At 39.5% G+C, this 27,124-nt stretch overlaps 1 protein-coding gene across 1 annotated transcript in view; it reads left to right on the top strand.

Annotated features, from left to right (window-relative positions):
* Positions 1-5,695: 5,695 nt before the first annotated feature.
* The window catches only part of LOC133653829 (monocarboxylate transporter 1-like), a 74,111-nt gene continuing 52,682 nt past the window's right edge, over positions 5,696-27,124 (top strand). The window contains exon 1 of the mRNA XM_062053551.1: positions 5,696-5,864. The gene's annotated coding sequence lies outside the window, so the exon portion shown is untranslated. The remainder of the gene's footprint in view (positions 5,865-27,124) is intronic.

The raw sequence follows: 27,124 nt of genomic DNA, 5'->3' as shown, positions 1-27,124 counted from the left end.
GAAATGATCACAGGTCCCTTTTAAACATAAACCAAGTTATCTTACAAGATCTAAAATAAGATGTTTTTCTTTATTTTTGTCAAGCTACTGTGCGAATCCCCTGAAGTCTTCTGGTGCCTCACACTTAAAAAGAAACTCCCTCACACTTAAAAAGAAACTCCTGCTTTAGCTGATTTTGTTCTGGGGGGTTCTTCGTGAACCTGAGGAGAGAATTTTGGTATCATGTGGATGAAGAAAAAAAACACTTAAAAGTTCATTGTTCTAGTAAGTTATGTCACTGGGAGAGCATTGCCAATATCATTTTCCTTCTTTAACAATTCAAAATGTCTGCAGTGAACTTGAGCAGTTGTTAACCACGCTTGGCAGTCAGGAAGGAAATTCCAGTCATTTACAACTATTTTCTTATTCACTCAAACTGTAGATATTGTCCCCTGCAGACTGTGACATCCAGTAGAGGAGCTGCATGCACAAAATAGGTTCAGCATAAAAAGTATGCACCAAAAATATACATTATAAAAGCTATACTGTACATCAGGGTTTCTTAAATTTTTTTACCTTAAGGCTCAACTTTTCCACTACCAAGGGGCCCACGACCCAGTCAAATATTAACACAGAAAGTAAGTAATCGTATTCTATATTTAATTGTAATCAAGAATTACATCTAACCTACTTACAATTTAACAGAATAAACCTTGTGAAATGCGATTAAGTCATGTGTTAGTCACAAATAATATTATCAAAGATTAGATCAGACTGATTATAAAGATAAATACTAATCATATATATAGCAAAAGAAGGGACTTATAACAACTGATGAAAAAAATGTTTTCATATAATTACAAAATGCTAAATATGCTATAATTAAATTAATAATTAATTATAATAATAAATGTTTTTAAATGAACTGTCATTAAAATTAAAGAGCAAATGAAAATACATTTTCACATCTTTAGTGATAATGTCTGCGCTTAAAGTGGCTGTTTGCAACTATTACACAGATGCCTAGAAGGCGCTACTTTCCAATGTATTTTACACTGTGTATCCCGCCCTCTCACGGCTTCTCGTACGTAATGACCTGATTACGTAAGTACGTAACACATGCACGCGTATTAACTTTAAGTGTTGTTAGCTAATTATAGTAATTTAAATAGTTAGCATTAGCTATGATTGAATGTATATTCTATCATAATAACAACATGACAGCAAATTGTTTGTTGCTTCTCTAGGACTACTTTTGATTGGTGTACGCACTCCCTGCGCGTACGTGCTGATGAGACCGGTTGAGTGACCGCCGTAAACACCAATCATTTTATCCGAGCTGGTAACATGTTTTATTACATAAACTTTGTTATTGTGAAAAATTTTTGAAAATTGTCAAACAAAAGTGTTCTGTTAAACCACTAATGGCAACATAAGCTAGCCGGTGGTGTTCCTGTTATATTTTTTGCTTTAAAAATGTTTTAATCTGATGAAGTTGCAAACAGCACCTTTAGGAAACTTTTTTATGACTTTAGCTCCAGACCTCTTCTAGTTGTTTGATATTGTCATTACTGCCACAAGTGGTGAAAAAGTGTATTACAAGTGAGTACCGCTGTGGCCCCTACGGACCGCAGCTGAGAAACAGATATTTTGGCGGCCCACTTTGGGCCCCGGTCCTATGGTTAAAGGCCTACTGAAACCCACTACTACCGACCACGCAGTCTGATAGTTTACATATTAATGATGAAATCTTAACATTGCAACACATGCCAATACTTATAAAGTCCAATTTTAAATTTCCCGCTAAACTTCCGGTTGAAAACGTCTACGTATGATGACGTATGCGCATGACGTCGATGGTTGAAACGGAAGTATTCGGACACCATTGAATCCAATACAAAAAGCTTTGTTTTCATCTCAAAATTCCACAGTATTCTGGACATCTGTGTTGGTGAATCTTTTGCAATTTGTTTAATGAACAATGAAGACTGCAAAGAAGAAAGTTGTATCCATATCAAAGTCCAGGAGGACTTTGATATGGATAGCAGACGCGCTAGCCGCCGACCTCACCTTGACTTCCTTCGTCTCCGGGCCGCCGACCGCATCCATGATCGGGTGAAGTCTTTCGTCTCTCCGTTGAGCGCTGTAACGCAGGTGAGCACGGATGTTGATGAGCAGATGAGGGCTGGCTGGCGTAGGTGGATAGCTAATGTTTTTGGCATAGCTCTGTGAGGTCCCGCTGCTAAGTTAGCTTCAATGGCGTCGTTAGCAACAGCATTGTTAAGCTTCGCCAGCCTGGAAAGCATTAACCGTGTATTTACATGTCCATGGTTTAATAGTATTGTTGATTTTCTGTCTATCCTTCCAGTCAGGGGTTTATTTATTTTGTTTCTATCTGCATTTAAGCCTGATGCTATCACGCTAGCTCCGTAGCTAAAGAGCTTCACCGATGTATTGTCGTGGAGATAAAAGTCACTGTGAATGTCCATTTCGCGTTCTCGACTCTCATTTTCAAGAGGATATAGTATCCGAGGTGGTTTAAAATACAAATCCGTGATCCACAATAGAAAAAGGAGAGAGTGTGGAATCCAATGAACCCTTGTACCTAAGTTACGGTCAGAGCGAAAAAAGATACGTCCTGCACTGCACGCTAGTCCTTCACTTTCACGTTCCTCATCCACAAATCTTTCATCCTCGCTCAAATTAATGGGGTAATTGTCACTTTCTCGGTCCGAATCTCTCTCGCTGCATTGAAAACAATGGGAAAATGTGAGCAGCCCTTCCTCCTGTGATGTCACAGACCAAAAGTTGCGAACTTTATCGTCGTTGTTCTATACTAAATCCTTTCAGCAAAAATATGGCAATATCGCGAAATGATCAAGTATGACACATAGAATGGATCTGCTATCCTCGTTTAAATAAAAAAAATTCATTTCAGTGGGCCTTTAAGAAACACTGCTGTACATGACTGTCACTATGTTTAAAGAGGAATATACTGTTGTACTGGATTAATTGCATGTGGAAGAGTACACTGTGCAAAGTTTTTTTTATTGTAAAATCACAGCAAATTACAGGTTAATAGTTGCATTACTTATCTTTACAGCAATTTACTGTAACTTTGGAGCTGTGCTTTTACAGTTAATTACAATAAAGTTACAACTAAAATATGCACCTTCACAAATGTTATTACTCTCTCGATTTAACAGTGTGCAACATAGTCTCCAGTCTTCTACTATATATATATTACTATGAGTATAGACATGAGTACAGAAATATAATATGAATATGTTTCTAAAAATGATTAATACAGATATATGTACAATATTTAAAGTGAAATGACAAGTTTGGCCTACTGTAAATATTGGACGGTACTGTAAGTAACCAGCACGTTGGGATTACCTTGCTTCATCAGTTATCGTTTGTGGGGAAGAGGTGTGGCCCAGGTTGTTGATTACAAAGATAACAATGCACACTTTTGATTTACATGACTCGGTATCCATTTTTTTGTATTATTTTTGTTGTACTTTGGAGTGGTGTTCAACAGCACTGCAGGAGGTGGGTCTTATATTTTCACCTTTAACAAAGTATAATGTGACCACAATATAATGGACTAAAGCCACTATGGATTGAACAAGAAAACCTAGACTAGTGAAGTGTAAGGCATGCTTTAAAAAACATTTTGATCTATCATTCACGCATAAAAATCAGAATAAGGATTTTTCCATCCACTTTGTGCAAGTAAACATGGTCATGAAACAGTTTGGCAGTGACACTCGCTGACAAACAGTAAGAATGGAAAGTAAGTAACTTGGTCAAATGTGTGCAGATTCAACGTTTTATGGCCGTCATTAACACACACAAATAAAATGACTGATATCCTTTCCTGCGACCAGAGAAGTTTAAGCAAACAGGCTGTCGGTCCAAGTCCACATGCTAGTCCAGATCTCCCGCTGAAACAAAATCTGGTTCTCATTAACTGCAGCAGCTTCTTCCTTCTTCTTCTTCTTTCACACTCAATGCCTTGCTGTTATCGAAAGGAGGAAGCAGCAAAACAAGATGAGATCTCCCTCTGAACTGTTTATTGATCCAAGGCGGTCTGTGAACACACGGCAATAATTGTAAAACAAACACGCTTACTGTTGTGCAAGTTGCAGGTTAAGGGGCCAAACACACATGGATATGCCTATGGAGTCCAGTGGACATGATGGAGTTCTGAAACGGATAAACAGACGTTGTGCAATCCAAAATGTGCAGCTTTACTGCACCAGTCAGTATCTGGTGTGACCACCATTTGCAGCATGCAGGGCAACACATCTCCTTAGCAGAGATTTGATCAGGTTGTTGATGACTATGACCTGTGGAATGTTGGTCCACTCCTCTTCAATTGACTGTGCCAAGTTGCTGGATATTGGCAGGAACAGGAACATGCTGTCATACACGTCAATCCAAAGCATATCAAACATGCTTAGTGGTTAACACTTAAAACTCTCCTGTGTCCGAGGACTTCTTTCCTGAGTTTGTAAACAATAACAAAAACGACACAAGACTTTTTTATAGTAAAACATTTCGATCTAACCACTAAACTATCGACCATATACTGATACTGTACTTGGTATCGTTACTGTCAATATTTGTATCGATACGCCCACTTTTGTTTATGTTCAAGAGCTCTAGCTTGCGGTTAGCAGATCCTCATACTGTTTGACCGTGTGTAGTGAAGTACATTGACCTCGTCCTCCAGGGATTATACTTGTAAGAAACATAGTTTATATGCCGCCATGGAGGTAAGAATTGCTGACTTAGAAGTGGCTTTGCACTGTGGAGGGACATTAGCCGCTAGCAAGGTCATTACGGTGGTACTTGGAGAGCCAAGTGTTTTCTCAGGTAGTACTTGGTGAAACAAGTTTGAGAACCACTGGTCTATACCATACCAGTAACCCCACCACCACCATGGCCAACTTGATCCACATACTAATTACCTGCTCAGTGGCCTAGTGGTTAGAGTTCGGTAGGTCGTGAGTTCAAAACCCGGCCGAGTCATACCAAAGACTATAAAAGTGGGACCCATTACCTCCCTCCACTCAGCATCAAGGGTTGGAATTGGGGGTTAAATCACCAAAAAATGATTCCCGGGCGCAGCCACCGCTGCTGATCACTGCTCCCCTCACCTCCAAGGGGGTGAGGGTGATGGGTCAGATGCAGAGGTTAATCTCACCACACCTGGTGTGTGTGTGACAATCATTGGTATTTTAACTTTAACTTTAACATCAGCAAATTGTGACGGCATACACGCTGTTGTATCCTGAACAATGAAAGCCAGGATTCATCTATGAAGAAACCATCTTTCCAAAGTGCCAGATTGTTCCTTATTTGTTTCCCTTTTCTTCAATATTTCCCGTAAATTGTCCATTTATATTCAAAATCAAACAGGTATTAGTGTATGTTATATGGAATGAAGCATGGCTGAAAGCTCTCTTCAATGATCGTCCAAAGCTTCCTGGTGTTTTGAGAGGCTCTAATGCGTGTGTTTTAGTCTCCACATAACGAGAAATACCAGTTAATTTTAATAAAGAGTTGGCAGGAAAATCATCCCACCCGAGGCACAAGTGACGTCATTGCCTCCCATATTGTAAACGTTCGTGACTGCTGCACGCGCTCGTGCGGGACACACGCGCAAACAGATTCCGCCAGTGCTGTGAGCATTTGTGCGCATGCGCCGTGTCTCTTTCGTCGTCACCATCATCTAGTTGGGCGCTCAAACTCGGCCAGTCTGGTACGCCTCGGAGCTGCGGAAGGACTAATGCTCAAGGACACCGCGGCGGACTTTGTTCTTAGCTCACCGACGCGCTCCCCGAAGCTAACCAACTGGACAGAACTACCGCGAGGTGAGTGTTTGTTTTGGACGTTCCAACGTGGTTCCGGGACAAAGCGACCGCGGCGGAATAACGTGTATGCTAATTTACGTAAGAGGCTATGTTTAATGCTCATATACATGACACAGCTATAATAACGTGCACACATGGTCGGCTTGCTTCCAAGGTAGAGTTTGTACAGTATGGTGGAGGTTATCTATCCATTGCGCGATGCTGCTGCAGCGCTGCTTCAGATCCCCCCTCTCCCCACACACCCATTGGGCGCATCTGATTCTGTGTCGCCGGCGTGTGGCCGATCCTGTGCATTAGCCAGTGGGGTCGTCACCCAGCCAGATGTGCTCCCTACGGCATGAAGAGGTGCCTGCGTTACCACTGTGCTTGTGGCATGCAAGTGTATGTTTGTAAATGTTGTGTACCCCCCCAAAATAACAGTAGCGTATCAGAGGTGTTGCTGCAGAGAGAGGGGCTGATTACCGGGGCCTGAGGTTGTTTGATTTACTTAAAAGTTTGCATATGGATATATGTACAAATGTGAAGTGAATTATATTTATATAGACTTAGACTTCCTTTTTATTGTCAGTCAAATTTGAATTTTACAGCACAGATAAGAACGAAATTTCGTTACATAAGCTCATTGTAGTGCAGGATAAAAAAGCAATAAGGTGCATATATAAATAAATATATATAAATAATATATAAATATATATATAAAATAAATATATATAAATAAATAAATAGATTACTGTACAGATAAATATATTGCACTTTTTCACATGCGTCCACGTTTATGGATGAATGTTATATTGTCTTTTTTATTCCAGCGAGTTAATCTATTTTGGGGGGAGTTGAGGGGATCATTTAATTATGATGCATTCAAGAGTCTTACGGCTTGAGGGAAGAAGCTGTTACAGAACCTGTAGGTTCTGCTTCGGAGGCCGCGGAACCTCTTTCTAGAGTCCAGCAGTGAAAACAGTCCTTGGTGGGGGTGGGAGGAGTCTTTGCAGATTTTCTGAGCCCTGGTCAGGCAGCGGCTTTTTGCGATCTCCTGGATAGGAGGAAGAGGAGTCCTGATGATCTTTTCCGCCGTCCTCACCACTCTCTGGAGAGAATTCAAGTCTGAGGCATTGCAGGCTCCAGTCCAGACAGAGATGCTGTTGGTCAGCAGGCTCTATATAGTGCCTCTGTAGAATGTGGTGAGAATGGGGGGAGGGAGCTGTGCTCTTTTCATCTGACGCAAAAATATATTATATAGCACTTTTCTGTAGAGACTCGAAGCGCTTTACTAGTGAAACCTATTATCTACATCCTTATTCCACATTTAAACCAGTGTGTAAGCAGATGGGTAAATTGTCTGGCCAAAGGACCCTAGCATAGCAGAAGCGGGGATCGAACCTGGAACCCTCAAGTTTCTGGCATGGCCACTCTGCCATAACCTGACTCTCGCCAGATCCTTGTAGTTCGCTGAGCTCCACACAAGGATCTGGGACTTCTCAATAGGAGATGTATTTCAGAAGGCGGGGCCTTGTAAAAAAAAAAATTATTGTATGTGATTGGATAAACCACTTGTCCGTTATCTTGAATGACGTGCTACTTCAACCACTCACATCGAAATCAACCCGTGACGCTGAAGAGAGCGACGCTGGGAAATCCAAAACAGAACAGCCGATATACTGGATAACTACAGAGCGAAAATAAATAATTAATTAATTAAAATAATTAATATTCGATAGATTCGACAAAACAGTTGCAATAGCAGAATCAATGTCAGCACAAGACTCCTCGCAGCACACGGGAATAGAGCAGCCGAGTGGATTGACAAAAGAACTCCAGCCGCTGGATATTGGTGTGAACAGGGCATTCAAAGCTAGACTGCGAACTGCGTGGGAATAGTGGATGACAGAAGGCGAACGCACGTTCACCAAGACAGGAAGACAGCGCCGGACAACATACGCCACTATCTATCGTAAATGCCTGGGCTGATATAAAGTCTCAACTGTGGTCCGAGCTTTCAGGAAGGCAGGAATTGTCACTGAACTGCTGGACAACAGCAGCGACACTGACTTCATTAATGACTTCGACGAGACGGAGCCGGGCATTTTGGATGCCGTATTCGCCCAACTATTTCATTCGGACACTGAAGAAGAAGAATTTGAGGGATTTGTGCATGAGGGAATACTTCAGAAAGTGAGCTTTTAATGTTTATTTTGTGTGTTGCGTTGTGTGACATTAACGTTTGAGCAACGTTGAGTTATTGATATTGTTATTGCTCTGCACTATTTTGAGTGTTACTATTTTGTGATTGCACGTTTGATTTACCGTAACACGAGTAAATCAGCTGTTTATTCATTTTGGGAGTGAACAGAGTTGTTAGAACGCTGGATTGTAATATATTAATAAAGTTTGACTAACCTATCTGAATGTTTTGTTGACATTCCCTTTGGCGCAGCTCCATCTAATGGATGCATAGGTTTACCTTATAATCCGGTGCGCCTTATATGTGAACACAGTTTTGAAATATGCCCTTCATTGAAGGTGCGCCTTATAATCCGGTGCGCCTTATAGTGCGGGAAATACGATACATGTGACGATACACATTTTCATAATTCATGTATACTGTATCCTCGGTGCTATTCTTGACCTTTTGTTTTTACCGGTATGTGGCGATGTTGTGTCACAAAATGTTCCTCTAAAATGTTCCCATTATTGTGCAGCACAACATTCTCTTTGCATGCTCACCCAGGCCAATCCAAACTTAGATCAAACAGTTTGATTATGGGATTTGAAGGGGTGTAACGATTGATCGATAAATCGATTTCTATTCCTACATTTCAAGTATATTGAACTAGGGCTGGGCGATATGGACAAAAAAGTATATCTGGATATGTTTTTACTTAAACTCTATACATCTCGATATATTTTCCGGTGAAAATATTTATATAAACTAGTCATTTTTGAGCGAGATTCACTGAAATTTAAGTGAATGACAACTGTACTGTAAATACTTTTCTTAACCAGTTAGTCAAGATGGATATTAACAGCACAGAAAATAAACTGTTTAAGTAGCACAGAATTACATAACATAAATACAATAGAAAAACAAATAATGTATAAATAAAATAGAAACATAATCTTTCTACATAAAATAAATACCATAGCTGTGCAAATAATACAAAATGTATCAAACTCAGATAAAAAAATACATTTGCAGGCAGTGACTTTTTGATTCCCAGTCGACGTTGTAATGGACTGTCACACACGTACGGTTCTGTGGTCCTATTAGACCACAGACGTGTGGTCAGAGCCAAGTAAGTGACTTGACTTAATTGTGCGACTATGATCTTGTTGTTTGTTTCAAAATGCTTCAACTATTCAATGTCAAAATATAAAGAGTAGAAATAATGAAGAAAATGTCAGCTACTGTCTGGTTGTAAAACACCAATGAAAATTAAATGAAGCATTTGGACAGGCTATTCTGTAGCAAAAGTCATCACATGTCCACAACCATGTGTTCCATGGTTCTATAGTAATGAGAAATACACGTTTATATCCTTTTAAAGGGTTACTTGTATTATTATTATATATTATGATTACATTATGATCACTGTATAGTTTGTATCCATTATATATTTAGTTTAAGAGCATGGTGTAAACAAAAGCTCTGAGTCTGTCTGCATAAAGCCAAATCTTTTTTTTTAAAGTAAATTATTGCATATTGTTCTAAAGTCTTAAAGTAACATGTCTTCCTTCACTTGTTATTCCCGCAGTTTTATGCATGTTTTATGTATGATGTATAAAAATCACAAATCAAATTGTAGTCGCTGTTTTTGAGAGAAAAGTCGCACTTAGGTTTTGCCCTAGTAAACAGTTTGTGTCAAGTTTGCTCTCAAAATGTCAGGGAAAAAATGCACAGCAAAATGAAAATTATGAAGATGAACACAGGGTGTTTTTGACGGAGTGGGAGAGCTTATATTTTTTGTTGAACATAATGGCAAGCCAATCTGCCTCTGTCAGGCGTCATTAGCGCATTTCAAAGCTTCAAATGTTCAACACCTTGGACTTGGTTGTACTGGGAGTTTGTCTGTGTGAGACAGTGCACACACCTTTCATTGTTTAAAATGACTGGCCTGTGGTTTTAGTACTGTAGAATTCAATTTATGTCATTATCATGTTGGTGTGTGACATTTACAGTAAATCTGGCTCAGCAAAAGTGTGTGTTTGTGCATGCGCGTATGAGGGAAGGATGGGGTGATGTTCATGTGTGCCCATGTGTATGTTGTGGCTCTTTGTGGTAAAACAGTAAAAAATGTGGTTCTTGCTCTCTGACTGGTTGGCCAACCCTGCCATAGATGAACTCGATCAAATATGGCGGAAATGTCTCTGACAACAACCAATCAGTCGACCTTTTCCCGCTCCACTTCCTGCTGTAAAGTACAGCAGAAGTAAACCGAACCATAGATGTAAACAGATTGACCGAACTTGGAGCTAAACGCGCAGCTAAAGGCAGCAAAATGAATGCTAGCCGTGACTTGGAGTTAGTGCTTTACAGCCTAAATAAAATCTATTATTATTATTATTATGCCGCTAGCATAGACGGAAAGCACGGAGGAAGCTAAACCAATGGTGAAGAGAAACTTGTTTTGCTTTGGTTTGGATTAAAAAGGTCACTTGAAAGCAAAGAAGATATGTGAATGGCATCATGCATGCAAAGGTAATAACTTAACCCTGTTTATTGGCAATATTTTTGCAAACATTTCACTAAAAGCCGATGAAAATATAGTCATTGTGAAATACATATCAAATACAAAATTAGCAAATGTGAATGTTATCCACATGTTTCCCAGCAAAACTCGGTGTCTCAGGCTTGTAAATCATAACTTCCTTCTTTATTTTCAGACAATTGCTCTGTCTGTGCTCCCTGTTTTATCACAACTTTGGGCAACAGTAGTGGTTTGGATGTTTTGCTGAATTCTGGCAGCCGAAAACACTGCAAAAGTAAACAAACTATTTTGCTAATAGTCCCTTTCACAGATGATCAGAATGAGAATCAGAATCGGCTTTATTGGCCAAGTATGTTTAACACACAAGGAATTTGACTTGGTAGATAGACTGTGCTGTCGTTGTTCAATGCAAGAAACAAAGAAAAATGCAACAACTACGAGACAACACACAGAGCATGAAAACAAGAGGGAAACATTAAAGAACGAAAAGGACTTAAAACACATTATAAGAGTACAGAGCTGATGCAACCAGCAGCCACTTCAGAGGTGCTTTTTTTTTTACATACAGCTACAAGAACAAAACTTAACGAAAAACAATAAACACTTTCAGGGTTTCCCCTAAACTGCCAAGATACCTGTGGTTGTGGGGGCCTGGCTTTGGCCGTGATAAAAATGACGCCATCGAGTAATTTGCATAATTTGCATAATTTGCCATGATGATATAATTTTCTTTAAAAAGGCTCAAAAATGTATACATACATTTAAAACAAAACCTGTTTCATTAATTAGTATTAACACATATATTTTTTTCGTTTTACCATATTTTCAAATGTTGCTTCTTAGTGTACAAGGTATCAATCAATCAATCAATCAATGTTTATTTATATAGCCCTAAATCACAAGTGTCTCAAAGGGCTGTACAAGCCACAACGACATCCTCGGTACAGAGCCCACATACGGGCAAGGAAAACTCACACCAGTGGGACATCAATGTGAATGACTGAGAAACCTTGGAGAGGACCGCATATGTGGGTAACCCCCCCACCCCCTCTAGGGGAGACCGAAAGCAATGGATGTCGAGTGGGTCTGACATAATATTGTGAAAGTCCAACACATCAGCGAAAGTCCAGTCCATAGTGGGGCCAGCAGGAACCATCCCGAGTGGAGACGGGTCAGCAGCGTAGAGATGTCCCCATCTGATGGACAGGCTAGCGGTCCACCCCAATCCGGGGAAGGTGTTAGTTTTGTGAACTTTTATTGCGGTTTTGAAGGAGGATAGAGATGCCCTTTCTTTTATACCATCATGCTAAATAGAGTCTGGAGACACATTTTCATCGAGTGCCAACACCCCATGCCAGTGGCTTCTGCTGAGACGTGCTCCCTCATTGGAATTCAGGCACTGGAATTGCGACTCTTACATGAGTTGAATCGTTACACCAAATAACTATATTTTTGTATTTTGTCATTTATTATACATGTTTTACTCAAAAAACAATCGAATGTAAGATTAGGCCAAGCAGGGGTGTCCAATTGATGGCGCGCGGGCCACCCATGTAACATGGCTGTTTTTGTGGAGCTGAAAAAAGGCATAAAAAATGGAAAAATAGAGCTAAAAGCATCATTCAATGAGAAAAGGCTGACAAGTTGATATTAATAATAAACTAAAACACAAATATTTGTCTTTAAATATCTGGATAATGTTCACTTAGCCTTTTTATTAGACTATTTAATAACAAAATACTGTACAAGAAAATTTCAAGATGGCGGCAGCTTCTTGCATGCGCTCTTGGAAGTGTAGACCGATTTGGCAAAAATACCCGTCAATTCAGTCAATTTCATGGCTGGCTCACAGCGTGTTCACTCCGTGATCACTTACGACCGACTTACCATTCTGGATGTGGAGAGATCGGGCCATTTTGGGCTGAAAGATGCGTGTACGGTGGACCTACTCGCTAGCTTGGGAATTCTTCGCGAGCTACATCCAGCAGTGGCCTTTGAAGCAGCGGCGTCCACTACCAGCGGGGACCGTCAACGAAAGAGACGTAAGCGGTGCGCTCGGAAGCAGAAGCGGGGATGTCGGGCGGGACTGACAACAAAGCTAAAGGCGTTGTTGTTAGCGGGGCTAATGAAAAAGCTAAAAGCTAATCCTCAAAGAAGCGCTAATAAGGAGTCTGTTAAGCTAGAACTAGCCAGTGCCAGGCTGGATAATCCCTGCACACATAGCAATTCTCTTAGAATAATATACAACTCACATAATGTTTTTTCTGCGTCAGAGGTGGACATGCATTTTACTGAGGTGGCAAACAATCTAAAAATTCCTGTCATATCAATTCCTAGATATGGTCGAAATTATTTAAAGTGCACTACGCATAATAAACGTAACATTATTAATATTGCTACTACGGATACTTTCAACAAAAACTCCTCAAAACAGCCCACTACCTATAATATGGGCTTTTTAAACATAAGATCATTGTCTTCCAAAACGTTATTAGTTAATGAAGTCATTAGAGACAACAATCTTGATGTCGTTGGTCTAGCCGAGACCTGGCTCAAACCAGACTAATTTTTTGCGCTGGGTGAGGCGTCTCCTCCTGGCTATACGGGAACGCATATTGCCCGTCCCATCAAAAGGGGTGGGGGTGTTGCGCTAATATACAACAAAAACTTTAGCCTTACCTCGGACCTAAATAATAAATATAACTCGTTTGAGGTGCTTACTATGAGGTTTGTCACACCGCTGCCTCTGCACCTGGCTGTCATCTACCGCCCCCCAGGACCCTATTCGGACTTTATCAATGAATTTTCAGAGTTCGTTGCTGATCTAGTGACGCACGCCGACAATATAATCATAATGGGAGATTTTAACATCCATATGAATACCCCATCGGGCCCTCCATGCGTGGCGCTCCAGACTATAATTGATAGCTGTGGTCTTACACAAATAATAAATGAACCCACGCATCGCAACGGTAATACGATAGATCTAGTGCTTATCAGGGGTGTCACCACCTCCAAAGTTACGATACTCCCGTACACTAAAGTAATGTCCGATCATTACCTTATAAAATTCGAAGTTCTGACTCATTGTCAACAAACTAATAATAATAATAATAACTACTATAGCAGCCGCCCCCCAGGACCCTATTCGGACTTTATCAATTAATTTTCAGAGTTCGTTGCTGATCTAGTGACGCACGCCGACAATATAATCATAATGGGAGATTTTAACATCCATATGAATACCCCATCGGCCCCTACATGCGTGGTGCTCCAGACTATAGTTGATAGCTGTGGTCTTACACAAATAATAAATGAACCCACGCATCGCAACGGTAATACGATAGATCTAGTGCTTGTCAGGGGTGTCACCACCTCCAAAGTTACGATACTCCCGTACACTAAAGTATTGTCCGATCATTACCTTATAAAATTCGAAGTTCTGACTCATTGTCAACAAACTAATAATAATAATAATAACTACTATAGCAGCCGCAACATTAATGCTGCCACAACGACGACTCTTACTGACCTACTGCCTTCGGTAATGGCACCATTCCCAAATTATGTGGGCTCTATTGATAACCTCACTAACAACTTTAACAACGCCCTGCGCGACACCATTGATAGTGTAGCACCGCTAAAGCTAAAAAGGGCCCCTAAAAGGCGTACCCCATGGTTTACAGAAGAAACTAAAGCCCAGAAATTATCATGTAGAAAGCTGGAACGCAAATGGCGTGCGACTAAACTTGAGATTTTCCATCAAGCATGGAGTGATAGTTTAATAACTTATAAACACACGCTTACCTCAGCTAAAGCTAAATATTACTCAAATCTCATCCACCTCAACAAAAATGATCCTAAATTTTTGTTTAGTACAGTAGCATCGCTAACCCAACAAGGGACTCCTCCCAGTAGCTCCACCCACTCAGCAGATGACTTTATGAATTTCTTTAATAAGAAAATTGAAGTCATTAGAAAAGAGATTAAAGACAATGCATCTCAGCTACAACTGGGTTCTATTAACACAGATAAGACTGTATATACGACGGACACTGCCCTCCAAAATAGTTTCTCTCTCTTTGATGAAATAACATTGGAGGAATTGTTAAAATGTGTAAATGGGACAAAACAAACAACATGTTTACTCGACCCAATTCCTGGGAAACTTATCAAGGAGCTTTTTGTATTATTAGGTCCATCAGTGTTAAATATTATAAACTTATCACTTTCCTCTGGCACTGTTCCCCTAGCATTCAAAAAAGCGGTTATTCATCCTCTACTCAAAAGACCTAACCTCGATCCTGACCTCATGGTAAATTACCGGCCGGTGTCCCACCTTCCGTTTATCTCGAAAATCCTCGAAAAAATTGTCGCACAGCAGCTAAATGAACACTTAGCGTCTAACAATCTCTGTGAACCTTTTCAATCCGGTTTCAGGGCAAATCACTCTACGGAGACAGCCCTCGCAAAAATGACTAATGATCTATTGCTAACGATGGATTCTGATGCGTCATCTATGTTGCTGCTTCTTGATCTTAGCGCCGCTTTCGATACTGTTGATCATAATATTTTATTAGAGCGTATCAAAACGCGTATTGGGATGTCAGACTTAGCCTTGTCTTGGTTTAACTCTTATCTTACTGACAGGATGCAGTGTGTCTCCCATAACAATGTGACCTCGGACTATGTTAAGGTAACGTGCGTAGTTCCCCAGGCTTTGGTTCTTGGCCCTGCACTCTTTAGTATTTACATGCTGCCGCTAGGTGACATCATACGCAAATACGGTGTTAGCTTTCACTGTTATGCTGATGACACCCAACTCTACATGCCCTTAAAGCTGACCAACACACCGGATTGTAGTCAGCTGGAGGCGTGTCTTAATGAAATTAAACAATGGATGTCCGCTAACTTTTTGCAACTCAACGCTAAGAAAACGGAAATGCTGATTATCGGTCCTGCTCAACACCGACATCTATTTAATAATACCACCTTAACATTTGACAACCAAACATTTAACAAGGCGACTCGGTAAAGAATCTAGGTATTATCTTCGACCCAACTCTCTCGTTTGAGTCACACAATTAGAGTGTTACTAAAACGGCCTTCTTTCATCTCCGTAATATCGCTAAAATTCGTTCCATTTTGTCCACAAGCGATGCTGAGATCATTATCCATGCGTTCGTTACATCTCGTCTCGATTACTGTAACGTTTTATTTTCGGGCCTCCCTATGTCTAGCATTAAAAGATTACAGATGGTACAAAATGCGGCTGCTAGACTTTTGACAAATAAAAGAAAGTTTGATCATATTACGCCTATACTGGCTCACCTGCACTGGCTTCCTGTGCACCTAAGATGCGACTTTAAGGTTTTACTACTTACGTATAAAATACTACACGGTCAAGCTCCTGCCTATCTTGCCGATTGTATTGTACCATATGTCCCGGCAAGAAATCTGCGTTCAAAGAACTCCGGCTTATTAGTGATTCCCAGAGCCCAAAAAAAGTCTGCGGGCTATAGAGCGTTTTCTATTCGGGCTCCAATACTATGGAATGCCCTCCCGGTAAAAGTTAGAGATGCTACCTCAGTAGAAGCATTTAAGTCTCATCTTAAAACTCATTTGTATACTCTGGCCTTTAAATAGACTCCCTTTTTAGACCAGTTGATCTGCCATTTCTTTTCTTTTCTTTTCTACTCTGCTCCCAACCCGGGGTGGACCGCTAGCCTGTTCATCGGATGGGGACATCTCTACGCTGCTGACCCGTCTCCGCTCGGGATGGTTCCTGCTGGCCCCACCATGGACTGGACTTTCGCTGATGTGTTGGACTTTCACAATATTATGTCAGACACACTCGACATCCATTGCTTTCGGTCTCCCCTAGAGGGGGGGGTTACCCACATATGCGGTCCCCTCCAAGGTTTCTCATAGTCATTCACATTGACGTCCCACTGGGGTGAGTTTTCCTTTCCCGTATGTGGGCTCTGTACCGAGGATGTCGTTGTGGCTTGTACAGCCCTTTGAGACACTTGTGATTTAGGGCTATATAAATAAACATTGATTGATTGATTGATTTATTGATACAAGATGATGTCACGTTCAAACACCTCCCTCCAACACTTTTGTACCTAACATAATGAATATTTGTGATAAATAATTACGATTTCAATCTTGATCAAAAATAATCGTGATTTTTCATATTGGCCATAATCGTACAGCCCTACATTTAAGTAATTATTTAATGATTTATTTATTCATTTAATTTTGTCCCATGTGATCCGCCATAGAAAACCAAAATTCAGAATTTAATGATTATGCAAATTACTATTACCATTGCATTTAGGGTTATAACTCTGTACTAACCACAGTAAAATCAAGGCATTGCACTTGCACAAATTCATATTTATCCTTCATGGAATAGAACAATCTTAAAAGTGTAATAATATATATTTGCCACTTGTATTCTAAAAATACTAAATAAAAATAATAATGTACAGGCAAATACTTAATGGTGCCACAGACAAAGTCGATGTGCTCGAGGGTACTTTCCTTTTCTGTATGGTGTTCACATAATCAGAATGGCGATCAAAATGTTTAGATTTCAGGTGATTAAACCTGATCTGGAGAACGTCCTCAAAGAGGATGCCTCTTTTGATATTTCCACATTGCATGTTTGCACATCGCTGTCCGTGGGTCTTTCTCGGATATGCTGTATTAAAGTATGTCCTCACTGTAGACATGTTGCCTTCATCCACTCCAGACAAACGCATGCTTCCTGCTTACGTCATCACAACATCCAGTTTTGGCAATGTTGTTTTGTTTATAAGTCTTTAAAAGTCTCTAAACAACTTTTTAAACATATACTGTGTGTATATATATATATATATATATATATATATATATATATATATATATATATATATATATATATATATATATATATATATATATATATATATATATATATATATATATATATATATATATATATATATATATTATTTTTTTTAAGATAGTGTTTTATTCCTTTCTCTGACCGCTTCCCAAAGTAACTGTGTGTGTATAAATGGCAGTGCAGTACTGTAAAGCTGTGTTTAAAAGCTTTTAGGGCGTGCGCACCGACATTGTATTTGTCCCAAGGCCAACAGAGTGCCAGTTTGTTGTGCCTGAGTCGTCCAAAAGTGTGTTGTCACAACCACTCAGCTGGACAGTTCTTAGGAGGCAACTGAATATGACACTTGGAGTGCACTGATTATTACTGATTAGTGTGTGTGCTCTTGGGATTAATGGAGCTCTATTATATATATATATATGCACACATATTTACACATACAGTATATAATACACGCACACACACACACACTTACGGGGGTAGATCTTGCTTTGGTTTTTGACTGAGACCAGGGATCTTGGGCTCAAAAAGGTTGGTGACCACTGTGTAAACACTTTTTATAGGCCAGCAGGCAAAAGATGCGAGGCTCAACAATTCTGACTGGCAAACATGTTTGTCACTCATATGTCAATGACAGCAGAGAAAAAAACCTTCCACCTTATGCAGTTAGGTTATCACACTAATTAAAACCTCACTGACGATTCGATGTCGATTAATCATGCAGCCCTGGTGAAGAGTGCAGCTTTTGTTACATTGTAGTAATAAAATAAGTCAAACCTCACACACAAATCTTAATGGGAAGCATGCTTATCAAGCGTTAATAACACCACATGACTTAAACGCTGGGTCTCTGTCAGATTTCTGTATGCGTCCCTTTGTGTGAGCGAGCACAAGTAAAGCAGGACAACTCCTGAAGGAGTTATCAATGAGGCCATTCATTTTGTTGCAAAAGCATCTAGATGTACTGTACATACAGCAGTGACAGGAAATACCATGGAGGTACTTTGTGTTGGCACTGTATGTCAGGCTAAGTCTACCCAGTCAATGGTTAAACTATACTCCTCTCATAATTAAATTGAAACAATTAGCAAGCATGTGTTTACATAATATCAACCAAACATTAGCAGCTATTTAACTCATTCAATCTGCTTCTGTTGGATAAATAGCTCAAAGAGGACCTCTGATACCCTTTAAGTCCAAGTAATAGCTAAACGGCTCTGTAATGCTAACCAGTTCAGCATTACTGACCTCTTAAACCTTTTGTTTATGATTTGATATGATGCATATATTTTTTAAATCTGTTAAGTATAGTATTAACATATATTTTTGTTACAAAATATCATTGTGTTCTATTTTAAAATTGTTGCTGCTTACTGTACAATGTACTTTGTTGAGAATAGTTTTTTTGTTTTTTGTTTTTTTTTAGAGATTTCTCCAATTCTTTTAGCCACTTTTTCTGTAATAAAAACAACTGGCAACACATCTAGCATCTATTTCTGGTGTTATTGGCGACTATACTCGTGTTTAGAGACTGTGATTCTGTCGTGCCATGTCTGTGACAAAAAGTGTGCTGCACAGAGCCTGACGTCACACTTGCTTCATGTAGAAAACTGGAACGCAAATGGCGCGCGACTAAACTTGAGGTTTTCCATCAAGCATGGAGTGATAGTTTAATAACTTATAAACGCATGCTTACCTTAGCTAAAGCTAAATACTACTCAAATCTCATCCGCCTCAACAAAAACGATCCTAAATTTCTGTTTAGTACAGTAGCATCGCTAACCCAACAAGGGACTCCTCCCAGTAGCTCCACCCACTCGGCAGATGATTTTATGAATTTCTTTAATAAGAAAATTGAACTCATTAGAAAGGAGATTAAAGACAACGCATCCCAGCTACAACTGGGTTCTATTAACACAAATACGACTGTATATACGACGGACACTGCCCTCCAAAATAGTCTCTCTATTTTTGATGAAATAACATTACAGGAATTATTACAGCGTGTAAGTGGGATAAAACAAACAACATGTTTACTAGACCCACTTCCCGGGAAACTTATCAAGGAACTGTTTGTATTATTAGGTCCATCAGTGTTAAATATTATAAACTTATCACTTTCCTCCGGCACTGTTCCCCTAGCATTCAAAAAAGCGGTTATTCATCCTCTGCTCAAAAGACCTAACCTCGATCCTGACCTCATGGTAAACTACCGACCGGTCTCCCACCTTCCGTTTATTTCCAAAATTCTCGAAAAAATTGTTGCACAGCAGCTAAATGAACACTTAGTGACTAACAATCTCTGTGAACCTTTTCAATCCGGTTTCAGGGCAAATCACTCTACGGAGACAGCCCTCGCAAAAATGACTAATGATCTATTGCTAACGATGGATTCTGATGCGTCATCTATATCGCTGCTTCTTGATCTTAGCGCCGCTTTCGATACCGTCGATCATAATATTTTATTAGAGCGTATCAAAACACGTATTGGTATGTCAGACTTAGCCTTGTCTTGGTTTAACTCTTATCTTACTGACAGGATGCAGTGCGTCTCCCATAACAATGTGACCTCGGACTATGTCAAGGTAACGTGCGGAGTTCCCCAGGGTTCGGTTCTTGGCCCTGCACTCTTTAGTATTTACATGCTGCCGCTAGGTGACATCATACGCAAATACGGTGTTAGCTTTCACTGTTATGCTGATGACACCCAACTCTACATGCCCCTAAAGCTGACCAACACGCCGGATTGTAGTCAGCTGGAGGCGTGTCTTAATGAAATTAAACAATGGATGTCCGCTAACTTTTTGCAACTCAACGCTAAGAAAACGGAGATGCTGATAATCGGTCCTGCTAGACACCGACATCTATTTAATAATACCACCTTAACATTTGACAACCAAACAATTACACAAGGCGACTCGGTAAAGAATCTGGGTATTATCTTCGACCCAACTCTCTCGTTTGAGTCACACATTAAGAATGTTACTAAAACGGCCTTCTTTCATCTCCGTAATATCGCTAAAATTCGTTCCATCTTGTCCACTAGCGACGCTGAGATCATTATTCATGCGTTCGTTACGTCTCGTCTCGATTACTGTAACGTATTATTTTCGGGTCTCCCTATGTCTAGTATTAAAAGATTACAGTTGGTACAAAATGCGGCTACAAGACTTTTGACAAAAACAAGAAAGTTTGATCATATTACGCCTATACTGGCTCACCTGCACTGGCTTCCTGTGCACCTAAGATGCGACTTTAAGGTTTTACTACTTACGTATAAAATACTACACGGTTTAGCTCCAGCCTATCTCGCCGATTGTATTGTACCATATGTCCCGACAAGAAATCTGCGTTCAAAGAACTCCGGCTTATTAGTGATTCCCAGAGCCAAAAAAAAGTCTGCGGGCTATAGAGCGTTTTCTATTCTGGCTCCAGTACTCTGGAATGCCCTTCCGGTAACAGTTAGAGATGCTACCTCAGTAGAAGCATTTAAGTCCCAAATTAAAACTCATTTGTATAATCTAGCCTTTAAATAGACCCCCCTTTTTTAGACCAGTTGATCTGCCGTTTCTTTTCTTCTCTCTTCTCCCCTGTCCCTTGCGAGGGGGAGTTGCATAGGTCCGGTGGCCATGGATGAAGTGCTGGCTGTCCAGAGTCGGGACCCCGGGTGGACCACTAGCCTGTGCATCGGTTGGGGACATCTCTGCGCTGCTGACCCGTCTCCGCGCGGGATGGTTTCCTGCTGGCCCCACTATGGACTGGACTCGCGCTGATGTGTTGGATCCACTGTGGACTGGACTTTCACAATATTATGTCAGAACCACTCGACATCCATTGCTTTCGGTCTCCCCTAGAGGGGGGTTTACCCACATATGCGGTCCTCTCCAAGGTTTCTCATAGTCATTCACCGACGTCCCACTGGGGTGAGTTTTTCCTTGCCCGTATGTGGGCTCTGTACCGAGGATGTCGTTGTGGCTTGTGCAGCCCTTTGAGACACTTGTGATTTAGGGCTATATAAATAAACATTGATTGATTGATTGATTGCTTCACGTTGCTGAGAGCCTTTCTTTCTTTAACGGAATTGATATGGAAACGATAAAAAAGGTTATTGAATTTGGTAACAGTAGACGGGAAAGTCAAACACAAATACAAATAGACGGAATAGAAATTGAAAGAGTAAATGAAACCAAATTTCTAGGTATAATGATTGATGATAAATTGAACTGGAAATCTCACGTAAAAAATATACAACATAAAGTAGCAAGAAACACGTCAATAATGAATAAGGCAAAACATGTTTTAGACAAAAAATCACTTCATATTCTTTACTGCTCACTAGTGTTACCATATCTGAGTTACTGTGTAGAAATATGGGGAAATAATTACAAAAGTACACTTCATTCATTAACGGTGTTACAAAAAAGATTAGTTAGAATAATACATAATGTTGGATATAGAGAACATACAAATCCTTTATTTATTGAATCAAAGATACTGAAATTCCACGACATAGTGAATTTGCAAACAGCTAAAATTATACACAATATACAACAATTCTTCTCAAAAAAAGAGGAAAAATATAATCTTAGAGAAAAATGTAATTTAAAACATTTGTACGCACGTACAACACTTAAGACCTTCAGCATATCAGTATGTGGAATTAAATTATGGAATGGATTAAGCAAAGCAATCAAACAATGTACTAATATGATCCACTTCAAGTAACTCTTCAAACTTAAAGTGTTTACAAAGTACAAAGAAGAAGAACCATGATAAACATTCTGAATTTATTTAATTCATCCATTCTTTCACTCTCAAAATAATCTTACTTATCTCATCATATGAAATGTAACTTACTTCACCAATTATTATTTATTTATTTATTTTTATTGTGATTACTTATGGAGTACTTTGTGAATAAATTGAGAACAGGAAGTGAACAAAAGTTTTAGCAACTGTTATGTAAAAGAAAAGGGGTAGGATTAAATAAGCTCTGCTTCTTCCTACTCCTTTTCGAACATGTTGAAAAGAGAAACTGGAAATTGTGATGTATCATGTTGTATGCTTGCATGTTCGAAATAAACTCAAACTCAAACTCAAATTCATTAAAAGCCGCCAGTGTCATCTTAAATTGTGAAGATCCCTGTCGGCGGGTACACCTCGAATATATTAAAATACGTCCACGGCGCGGACACGCCGCCTCCGCTCCAGACAACACAATACGTATGGCTAGTATTAATGTGTATGTTAGTGTGTTATGTCTTATGTTGTGTCATTTTTTCCCATGGTCTTTGAACAAACTGTCAGTGGAGAATGAAATAGTCTGACATTCTCCATCAATTTTAATTCTATTAACTTTTTATGAACTTTACTATAAATTCCTCACAGGGCTGTTTTCAACTAGAATATAAATATCAAATCTATGAACTTGAATATAAATATTATAAATTATGAATACATTTCCTCAAGAGAGCTTTATTTTTGAAAACCTCATGAAAACACATTTACACATAAGTGTATGATGCTGCAGGAAACCTCATGAAAACACCTTTACACATAAGTGTATGATGCTGCAGGAAACCTCATGAAAACACATTTACACACACAAGTGTATGATGCTGCAGCAGGGGCGTCACTAGCTTTTAAGGACAGGGGGGGCTTAGCCCCCAGGAGATGCAGGAAGCGAGCGAACGTAGCACACAAGCACAAAACTTCACAAACGGCTAACAAAGACTTAGAAATTATTCATTGTTATTATTATTATTTCAGTCGGTTTATTTTCAATCTGTGTTCAGTACAACAACAAACATGGGTTTGCACAGTGACATTTTGTTTACAGCATCAACAAGAAACAATTACTTGCATGATCCTTCAAGGTACACTGAAACACAAGGAAAGTCATGGCATTAGCCTCTATGTTATTCATTCACAACTTAGAGGCTAATGCTACCACTTTAGCTCACAATACAATAATTGTTTGTTCCCAAATATTTTGAAGTTGCACAGGTTACATTTTGGGCACATATGTGACTAAAATGGTTGTAAATTCAAGCCCTGGAAATATTACTTAATTACTTGAAGTAAAGTAATATCTGGATCGGGATAATTTGGCTTGTATATAATATATTTATATATATATATCTATATTATGGCAAGCCGTTAAGGAAATTAAATATATACTGTATGGAAGTCTGAATAGAAATGAGAAACATTTATATATACTGTAAATAAGAAAGACTTAGTCTGCTGATCTGAAAAAGAGCCAAAGCTGTCAAATAGCTGAGGGACCATCTTCAAAGTGCAAAGCTGAAACAAATAATGCAAACAATAAAATATAACTTTCAGGACTTGAGATTAATGTCGTCCCGGGGACTGTAAAAAAAATGCACGGAATGAAATTAAATCCTCCCTGGAACGATGGCTTTTAACCTTTTTTTTTCTTTTTATGTATTAATTTATTTTACATTTTATATTAAATGTCTTGGTTTTTCCACCCTCTGAAAATCCTATGAAATGTTTAACAAGCCATCCTATAATAATACAACAGCTAATTATGTAACAATACAATAAAACAAATATATTTAATGATGTTGTTTTCATTATTTTAACAATAGGCTAATGTATGTTACTTTATATAGATTCTACAAGAAACACAAAACTTAAAAACTAAATTATTTACAATTGCAGACACAAGGTTCTTGTTCTGCAGTGCTGTGTGCTAATGTGCTTCATACACCTGCAGGACCGCAAGCAAGGTCGCAGAGAAAATGCGGACGGGATTTTGAGTGATGTGGGCATTTTCTATATGAACAAGTGGAATGGATTGGATAGAGACGCACTAAAGGGGCTCTCTACCTTACACTATGAAGTGAGGGGAAACTGAGTGAATAATTACAGGTTATATGATTATTTATTTAAACTCATATTCGGGCCACTTTATAATTAATGTGTTGGCATGTATTTGTAAAAAATTAAAAAGTTTTTTTTTTTTTTTTAACACCAAATTATTTAGGGGGCTTAACAACATTTTAGGGGGGCTTGAGCCCCCCTAAAATAGGCCTAACAACGCCAATGTGCTGCAGGTACTTAAAAATGTTACCGTGCTCCCACTGATGGGCTAACCTGGTGCAGAAAAGCAAATAAACAATAAGAAACAACTTGCAAAACCCAGTCCAGATTAGCAGCAGGTACAGTATAAAATCAGAGACAGTTCTTGTTTAGGAAAATGACCATATCCGCCTTCTCAGGCAGGATGCGTGAGCGTTCTGGACAGATAGTGTCTCCTGCTGTGGAAAATACACGTTCGCTGGGTGTGGAAGAAGCTTGAACGCATAAATAGGAGAAAGCGAGATCTGACAGCAAAGGATAAGTCTTTTGTTGGTTCCACCACCATGCAGCAGGGTCGTCAGACATAAGTATCGGTGGAACGTCCTGGTACATCTGCAGCTCTCTCTCCACTCGTTTCTTGATGGACATGGAGCTCTGTTATTTCGCGGTTATTTCATTTTTTTTTGTAAAGTAAAGCCACACTTTCGACCGCCGACGCCCGCTATCCATGCTTGAGCTTGACTGACTCACTCGGCTACGCTAATACTTCCGGGGGTGGGCGCTTCTTCGTTGGTGTTCAGCGGCTTCTTCTTCCGGTCGGCGGACATATTTTTTTCCGGTCGGCGGACTGGGTATCGAAACTAGGAATCAAAATTTAAACTTTTGAACGATTCCGGGAGAATCGGAAAGTTAGTCCCGGTTCCAATCGATACTCGATACCCAACCCTACTTGTGGCTCATCAGTAGCAAGTGAACTGCAGTCAAGTTCTCCCGCTACGGCACGGCAGGAGGGTCAAAAAGGAAGTTTTCGCGTTAATCGGCTTTTTAAAAAATGAAGGACGTTATTGAAATTTATAGGTAATGTGCTATTATCGCGTTAACTTTGACAGCCCCAAGTAAAACATAGGGCTGGGCTATATGGACCAAAACTGATATCACGGTATTTTTAGGCCGAATGGCTATATATAATATATATCAGTAATTTAATCAAAACGTGCAAAGTGTTTAGTTTAAACTCAACACCACATACTGTAACTGTTACTACCAGTGTTCTGAAAATAACTTTTGAAAAGTAAGTAATTATAGTTACTCGCTTCTTAACCAAAAAAGTAATTTAATTACTCATGGAATTACTTTTTAGTAATTATAATTAATTATTAGGGAAAGTAATTAATGGGCTACTAAAAAAACAACTAAATATGTCATATGCAGTTAAGAGAAGTTTCATATAAGGGCAGCGTGTGCGTGCGTTTGTGTGTGCCTTTAAAAGACTGTGTCTGCTGCCTAGTGATCTGTCGGGTTTACTGTGGACTTAGAACGTGTACAGACCAAGGGAATCTGACTGTTTAAATAATCTTACCCCTGATTTCCACAGAAAGCGTCATGACTGCGAAGCGTGATCGCCACCGAACGTCGCCGCCATCTGTCGTCCAGCAATCCCCACCGCTATTCTGTTGCGGCTTCGCCATGCAGCGAAACAGCTCGTACTTTTTTACAGGCGCTCGCAATTCCTGCGCATAATCATCAGTGTTTCCCATAAACTGCCAAGATACCTGTGGCGGTGGGGGCGTGGCTATGGGCGTGGTCACCATGACATCATCAATCATTTGCATAATGTACTACAATGATATGATTTTCTCTAAAAAGGCTCAAAAAATGTATACTTACTAATTAATAATAACAGTTTTGTTTTAAACGTCCATCCATCCATCCATCCATCCATTTTACAATATAATTACAACACTTCATGTACATATTTATATACAGATTTGAACAATAAATTATTCACTGAAATATATGTATTAATTGTGGTTCTTACAAAAAATATATCTTATAAAATATAAAACCTAAAATGTCTCTTAAAGCTCTGCCCCTTTAATTAGTGCATACTAAATAATTTAACTTTAGCCTACTACTACAACCATATTATTTACCAGCAACATAAAGTCAAACAGAGGCAGAGGTGTCCTGCCACAGTCAGTAACAAATAAACAGAAAACAGTAGTGGTCAAATCCAAATAAGGCAACAAGAGAAGTATCCTACACTATATGGGCATTTACATCAACTATATGATTTGCCTGAGAAGCTGGACAGGACCAAAAAATAAAAAATGTTTTTAATTTATTTTTATTTTTATTTGTGGCGGACGTAATTCTTTTGTGGCGGGCCGCCACAAATAAATGAATGTGTGGGAAATACTGATCATGTGATAATCATGCCATCCATCAATACCCACAGGCGGGCGCGTCTGTAACGGCATTGACTTGACTTGACTGGTGAAAAAGACGACAGTTTTGCCTTGCAGAACGAACACTTTATTTTCTCTGTTGCAAGCAACAACACAACAGTAACATCATCCCTGGCGAGCGTTGGAGACACACACAACTCACACAAACCATGCCCCTGCTTCCACTTCCGTATCAGCTGGCATAAGACACAAAACCTCATTTGCGCACATAGCTGCCCGGGATATGCCTGTATATGATTTTTTTACTTTGTACCTCCAGAATTACTATGTGTGAATGAAGCGCGGGTAAACGGTGAGAGTAACTATTAAAGGCAGTATCAAAAGTTATTATATATTGGTATGGCGGTATCGTCACAAATACAGTAC

Source organism: Entelurus aequoreus, linkage group LG07 (genome assembly GCF_033978785.1).
Source record: "Entelurus aequoreus isolate RoL-2023_Sb linkage group LG07, RoL_Eaeq_v1.1, whole genome shotgun sequence".
NCBI lineage: Eukaryota > Metazoa > Chordata > Actinopteri > Syngnathiformes > Syngnathidae > Entelurus > Entelurus aequoreus.
This window is presented reverse-complemented; position numbering and strand designations above follow the sequence as displayed.